This window comes from Podarcis cretensis (assembly GCF_951804945.1).
Source record: "Podarcis cretensis genome assembly, chromosome: 1".
Classification (NCBI taxonomy): domain Eukaryota; kingdom Metazoa; phylum Chordata; class Lepidosauria; order Squamata; family Lacertidae; genus Podarcis; species Podarcis cretensis.
The window spans coordinates 89,624,667-89,632,191 of NC_137170.1; the positions used below are offsets into that span (position 1 = coordinate 89,624,667).

Here is a 7,525-nt window from a genome sequence, read left to right on the forward strand (position 1 = left end):
GAGGCTCAGTGGTTTAGATCACAGTGCCACCTGCGTCCCTGCAGTACTAACCCACCTAAAACAAAGTATCAGCCAGTGACTCTATTCAAATGTAGAATGTGTCATTCTGAAATCACTGTGAAAGTAACATTTGGGGAAAGTTACGTAGTAATCAAGTCAGATGATCTGGATGTTTTGCTCTGAAATAACAGAATGACAGTTAAAACCTAGTGTGGCTTCCACATAGAAGCCCACCATTGTAGCTGAAAGACTGCTTTTCTCAGTTACCTGGATGTGAAATTGAAAGAAACGTTCCACATAACACTAAATAAATATCTCTGTATTATCCAGTGATGGCTTTCTACAAGGTCAATATCTTTTTCTATAATGTCTATTCTACAATGTTATTTTCGTGTGCTAATTGGAAGTCTCCTATTTGCATTTTTTACCTGAATTTTGGGGCTAATGACAGATGGACCCTGCTGCTGTCCTGAAGTAACTTATCTGAATTCTACCTATTGTCAGTTCTCTCCCTGGGAGGAAAATTGAGGCTTTAGTTACTGAATTCCTCTTATTTTTTGTCTTGTCTATTCAAAATGTTGAAATAGCACTATTTATAGAAAAAGAGGCAGGCAGTCATGAGAGAAAGTATGTATTTAATCCCCCTTCCTCACAGGAAAAGGAACTGACATTGGGGCAATTCAGAAAGGCTATTAAAACCAAAGCCTGTTTATCACTAATCCCTCTGCTCTGTTCGACAGGAAGCAATTAAAGTGAGTTGAGCTTGCAAAGAGAATGTGTCAAGTTTACAGGGATGGGAGACCCTTGAACTGTCCTAATAGCACTTGGACTCTGTACTCCAAAGATGGGTCAAAAAATGTTCCTAAATCCATTCACCCCTTGCAAATTTGGTGAGAAAACTTACGCAGCTTTCAGGGAGTATCAGAAAACTTTGTAGTGATTTCATGGGACTGGGGGGAGGAGGGGATGTGCTGCTCTTGTTTACTGTATGAGGTGGCTGAGGGCTTTGTGCTTCCCTTAAAATGATCTTAAAAGCCCTGCTCATAGTTGTACCAGCACATGATCCTTTGGACACTGGTTCCAAGTACATTCTGGATTGCTGATGAGCAACGATGAATGTGAACAGGGCCTTCCTAAAATTCTGAGAGCAATATTAACAGCAGTATTTAGAAAAGCCTCATTGGTGTTTTCAGGGGCCCAGGACTCTTCACACACTCGGTTTTAGTCTGGTAACATTTCTTGGAATATGACCCTGCAATGTTGCATGACCACGTAGCTGGTTCCAGGTGCTGCACCACTGTGAATACACAAGGACTCACAAAATATTTTAATGGAAATAATGACTCATCTGTTGGTCACCTTACTCGGTGAATAAGGTAAGGGGAAAAACTCTCAGCACCCTTAAAAAACTACAGTTTCCAGGATTCTTTGGGGGAAGCCATGGCTTGTTTAAAGTGGTATGAGGCTTCTTTCAATTTATATTGGAGACAGGGCTTCAGAGACCAGAACACCTTCCATCTGGCTACTTTTAGTTCCATGCTGGAGCCCATCTGTTGTAACCTTTGCTTACAAGTCAATCTTTTTCAGCCATATATGTCAGGTGAAGGAGATGAGGGTTCTTTCCTGCAGAAGTGGAATGTGTTCTTTTATGAGTCATACATCTACAGTATCTTGTATCCATTGTAATAACTTTTATGGGCTGTATCCAATAGGTGAGCAAGTGGAAAGCAGCACACGCAACAGATCCCCTTCTTCTTCTTCTTCTTCTTCTTCTTCTTCTTCTTCTTCTTCTCCTCCTCCTCCTCCTCCTCCTCCTCCTCCTCCTCCTCCTCCTGTAGACTTTTACACCCCAAAAACTGCTTTCAGAGGTTGGGGGCACCTGAGAGCAGTGTGTAATATGAGGCTGCAAGGTGAAGAAGGAATTACCTGAAATCAAACAGAAGTATCTTCCACCAGCCTTTTGCAGTTAAAAAAATCTGGCTATGTATCTGGGCTCGGCATAATCCCAAATCCCAAAACTAATTAGGTGGCTCTGGAATTTCTTTGGAGCAAGTTGGGGCAGTGGGGAGGTGAGGAAAGGGGAGAAAAAAAGACAAGGCAGGGAAGGGGCTCTGCTTCATTGCCTGTTTCTCCCACTCCACCCTCATTGTCCACCACATAATTAATTAGGGTTTCACACCCTAATTCACCATCAGGGCCAAGTTAGGCCCCCAGTTTGGCTTGGAATTAGGGTTGGGGTAGGCTCAGATCAGTCCAGCTTAGGGCCTGATCGGGATCACTGAATTGCGCCCTGAACCAAATCTGGAGTACCTTGCACAGTCCTAATAATGAAAAGTCTCTTTTATTGCAAAGTGCAATTCCCGGTGTGATTCTACTGGGAATTGCAGGTGAGAAGAGTGCTGTTGTGCTCAAATCTTGCTTCCTGTTGGTATCTGGATGGCTGCTGTGGGAACAGGATGCTGGACTCTATGGGCACTCTATCCCAAATGCTTCATTTTCTTCTCTCTCTCTCTGTCTCCACACACACACACACACACACACACACACACACAGTTTGAAACTCCCAGACCTTTATATTGCCATATTTGTTTTCCTTTTGGTGAGTGATTTGAGTGTTTGGGTTGCTTTTTCTACAAGGCAATGCCTCATCTCTCCTTATTGCCGTTAATTAAGCAGCACAATATTTTCCATGTGAAGTCACAGGACTTTGAACGAACACATTTTCAGCATCAGTGACATGTTCTTCTCATGAGAAAGGTCCAGCTGCACTCCGAGTTCTATTTCTATGATGGTAAGAAGCCAGTCCTCACCACGGTTGGTTTGGAGCAAGCACTAGTCTGTGCCTTCTTGAAAATGATTATAAATATGTGGATCTCTCTCTTAAGCTTTTTTTTTCTTTCCCAGAAACTATGTTGGATAAAATTTACTGGTTTTTAAAAAAACATAAAATAGGCTGGCAGCATTAAATCGGATGTTATTCTTGGTGGCTGCTTTATTTTTTTCTATTTCCCTTGGAAAAAGGCATCCATCGAAAGTGTAAGCTGTTCCTTTGAACAGTTCTTTTAAGGGGGAGTCCAGGATGGTGTTTGGCACCTATCCCCTTGCAGAGACCTTTAAAAAATTATTCCAGAGAGGAGATTTAGAGATCTAAACAACTTTTCCTGATGGATGGCAGAGGCGGCAGGATCAGAGAAGAAAAATGAAGTTAAAGAAAAACTGGTAAACCTCAAGAAGGATTAAGCAAAGCCAACTTGAATGAAATAAGAAGTGACCCAAATGGAAGTGCTGCATTCAGTTCCAATCAACCTGACACTGGGGTGGGAAGAGAGTCTTCTTACTCAAGAAAGGTCTATATTGTCACGGCCTGTTCTCCTGACGTCTGCTTCCTCTGGGTCATGATTCAGAATCTCCTACCCCAACCCTCTCCATGGGATTTACACTTCTAGGACTGCCTCCAAGCACTCCAAGATATTCTTTGTTCTGAGACTTCACAATAGGGGCTGCATACTCTAGGCCACCTCATGAGAAGAGAAGACTCCCTGGAAAAGACCCTGATGTTGGGAAAGATTGAGGGCACAAGAAGAAGGGGATGACAGAGGACGAGATGGTTGGATAAGTGTTCTCGAAGCTATGAACATGAGTTTGACCAAACTGCGGGAGGCAGTGGAAGACAGGAGTGTCTGGCGTGCACTGGTCCATGGGGTCACGAAGAGTCGGACACGACTAAACGACTAAACAAAACAACACTCTAGGCAAGATATGTTCACACCAGAGAGGCGTGATATGCTCCCACTGGCTAGTCCCAGTCAACAGCCTGGCAGCGGCATTTAGAACTGGCTGGCGTTTCCAAACAATCATCCCATGTACCACACATTGCAGCACACAAGTCTAAATATTCTGGATGCTAAAAGTCAAGTCATCTCTGCCCAGTAGAGGCCACAGCTGATGTGGCTGTCTATTGCATTAGTCTTCAACTGGTGGGTCAGGACTCACTACGTGGTTGCAGCCTGGTCTATGGTTCTTCACAACAGCAGAACCACTATTGTACAAATACATGGTAAAAAGAAGAAGAAAAAATGGGTCCCCAAAAGGCATATTTTAAAGCTGGATCCTGGGTCTGAAAAGGCTGAAGACTACTGGTCTGTTGCTGTCAGTCTGTCCTAACATAAGCATGTGCATGCAAGACTTTGAGAAGAACAGAACAATTGTCAACCAGGTGGTTCTATTGACATGGCACAGCTTGTAAGACAGTATCATTGTATTATTGGATCATTGGGCCATTTAAAAAATAATAATTTATTAGGTAAAAGAATCTGCCCTGGTAATTTGTATTGTTCATTAGTGTTCATTGAGCAACCTACCTGTGTTGTGACAAAGCATGAAGCCACAGATAGAAAAAGGGAAATCCATTTATTCCTCAAAGAAACAAACTTCATAATGTCCTATCCCCGATTTTAGGGGTGAGGAACCTGTTGTGCTCCAGATGTTTTGGAGGGATACAACTCGATCATCCCTAATCATCCACTATGTGAGCTAGGACTAATGGAGTGTCACAACATCTGGATGGCCACAGGTTAGCAACCCTTGCTCTCCTCCAAAACCGTGAAAACACACAGCACCAAGAGGTAGCCTAGTCACAACATTCTACAATGGCAGAGTGAAAGTCTTAAATTTCCAAACTCATTTTGATATTTTTGTCTAGGCACTGAAGTATTCCTATCAGTGCAGTGAGGATGGCCCCATGCTCTGTTTTATGTGGAGGAGAAAGGCTCCCCAAAGGAATACAGGTCTTGGATACCTCATTAGTGGAAGAGGTGCATTTTAGAAGTCCATGTGGGTGCATCTCACTGCAAATTCTGAATGGTCTTTTGTGGGGCAAATCCAATTAAAGAGCTCAGCAGTAATCCATTTTAAAAGCCAGTAAGGTCTGGATGAAGGTAATAAGATCCAGATGTAGAGGCAAATATTGTAATTCCCAAGTCAGGTATACATAATGGCTGCTACTCTCTACTCATGATCCCAAGATGGCAAGTCGGTGTTAAAGACATACTTCTGGATGAGAATGACTTGAAATACTCTGCAAGATTCTTTCCACGAACCTGTCTTTATAGACAATGCTAGCTAAGCTTCCCTCGTTTCAAATACTGATACCAAGAAACATCACTGTGCTGCTGGCAGGGATGGAATTTTCCGAAAATCTCAATGTTGAACTTAAATGCATTCCCTCCCCCTGATTCCCCTCTTGTTCCATGATTGTGACATGAAGTGTGTGGTTTTTTTAATTGGTTCCACTAAAGAGACAAGGCATTATTGCCAGGGGTGCCAGCTATAGGGGGCAAAAGGGGCTTCAGCCCCCTCAATATTTTGAGGCAGGGGGTTGAGCTCCCCAATATTGTGGGCGCCACCATCCCCTGCTGCGCCTGGGTGGGGGCAGGAGGCTTGGAGGGCAATTTTCACCCTCTACCATGTTTGCCAGAGCATCCTGACAGCTGCCTGCATGCCACAGCAGACGTGGCCAGACTAGATCAGCCTGGGTTTGGTGGTGGACTGAATGAGAGCTAGCAGCATCTGCAGACAGAGGGTAAGCAGTTCAAGACTCCAGATAAATGGTCATTTAGCAGCTATGGATGGGATTATACTACCCTTGAAGGAACACGCTTGTAGTGTGGGAGTGCTCTTGGATCCAGCTCTATAATTAGAGACCCAGGAGTCCTCAACAGTTATGAATGCCTTTTACCAGATGTGACTGGCATTGCCATTTCAGGCTGACCATTGTCGCCCATGCACTGGTAATCTCCAATGTCCACTGCCATTGAAGTTTCAGCTAGTCCACAATGTGGTGGGCTCAACTGCTCACCAGGGCTGAAAATCACCAACATATTATGCTGCTGCTGAAAGTACTGCCTTAGCTGCTAATCAGTGACTGGACTAATTTCAAGGCGCTAGAATACATATCTCTATACAGCTTGAAATCAAGATACCTTAAAGAGCATATGACCAACCAATCACTGGAGAGCACCTCCTGCAGATAACATCTTAACAGGAAGTCTGTTCTGCACCATGTCAGACTCAGGCTGTTACATATCAGACTGGTGTTTCTTTATTGTCTTTTAAGATGTGTTAAAGACTCTTCTTTCTCAACAAGGCTTCAAAATGCCGAGCTAGATCTATGCTATAAAATGGGTGCAGTCACACCAAAGTCACAGTCCACCATCTTGATTCAAAATGGCATCCAACAGCAACAAAGTCCATGACCTCCAATTCAGGAAACCTCGTGTCAAGTTTGATGGTGATACCTCAAGCAAATGGGTAAATAATGGGCAAAGTCATGTCAAAGTGATATTTCAGTCCCCCATTTTGATTCAAAATAGTGCCTTGCATCCAAACATCAATGAAGAGCACCATTCCCACTTTGGGAACTCTCATGCCAAATTTGGTGATGGTATCTCAAGAGGCATCTGAAAGTGTAGAAATCAGACAAACAAACCACTTTCTAAACTATATAGTAGATTTTAGGGGTGTGCAAAGGCACAAAGATTAACCTTGTATCGTTACATTTTTAAAAATTCTGATTTGCTTCTCAGTGGCTGTGTGCTCTCTCTGCTTTGATCTAGGTTTTGGGTTCCAAGCTGCTCTGTACAAAATGAAGCTGACTAAAATTAGGAAACAAAAAAGGCCCCAAGTTTTTTTTTTTTTCCCCCACCCCTTTTGGCCAAAGGAATGAACTTCACAGGCACAGCTTTACAGGCACAGAGCAGATTATGCTTGCCAAACTTGAGACAAATAGTTCCAGGGACTTTTTGTGGGAGACGTAAAAGGGATTCACTTTCCTTTATAATCCCTTGTGGTGCAGGGGAAGCAGGGAGAAGAATCTGGGGTTCATTTCTTGCTCTTTCTAACCTTAAAATAATTAAGAAGTGGCTGAGTAGTATATATTCTTGTTTGTACATTTTTTAAAAAAAACTTTGCTCCCTCAGGCTGACCTTGCCTTTCTGGTGCTTGTGTCTTTAGACAGGCCTTGCTGGCCTCCTATAGGACTTGCAATGTGTCACTGTCCAAATGTTGTCTGGACAATTCTTAAGGGCTTTGGGGTTGTTGTTGCTGCTGTTGTCATTAAAGCAGATTTTAAAAAATCAAAATGAAGCTTTACCTTTAAAGAAAAATAATGCTCCACTGCTGTGCTTTAACATATATTTGTGTGTGTGTGTGTGTGTGTGTGTGAGAGAGAGAGAGAGAGAGAGAGAGAGTACACACAGTGGTACCTCAGGTTACATACGCTTCAGGTTATATATGCTTCAGGTTACAGACTCCGCTAACCCAGAAATAGTATCTCAGGTTAAGAACTTTGCTTCAGGATGAGAATAGAAATTGTGCTCCGGCAGTGTGGCAGCAGCAGGAGACCCCATTAGCTAAAGTGGTGCTTCAGGTTAAGAACAGTTTCAGGTTAAGAACAGACCTCCGGAATGAATTAAGTACTTAACCCGAGGTACCACTGTATTATGCAATATTTTGGACAGCTTCATTT

At 43.1% G+C, this 7,525-nt stretch overlaps 1 long non-coding RNA gene across 1 annotated transcript in view; it reads left to right on the plus strand.

The window, feature by feature from the left end:
• Positions 1-6,183, plus strand: part of LOC307212495 — a 31,865-nt gene extending 25,682 nt beyond the window's left edge. The window contains exon 3 of the long non-coding RNA XR_013837018.1: positions 6,116-6,183. This is a non-coding gene — a long non-coding RNA (uncharacterized lncRNA). The remainder of the gene's footprint in view (positions 1-6,115) is intronic.
• The last annotated feature ends 1,342 nt before the right edge of the window (positions 6,184-7,525 follow it).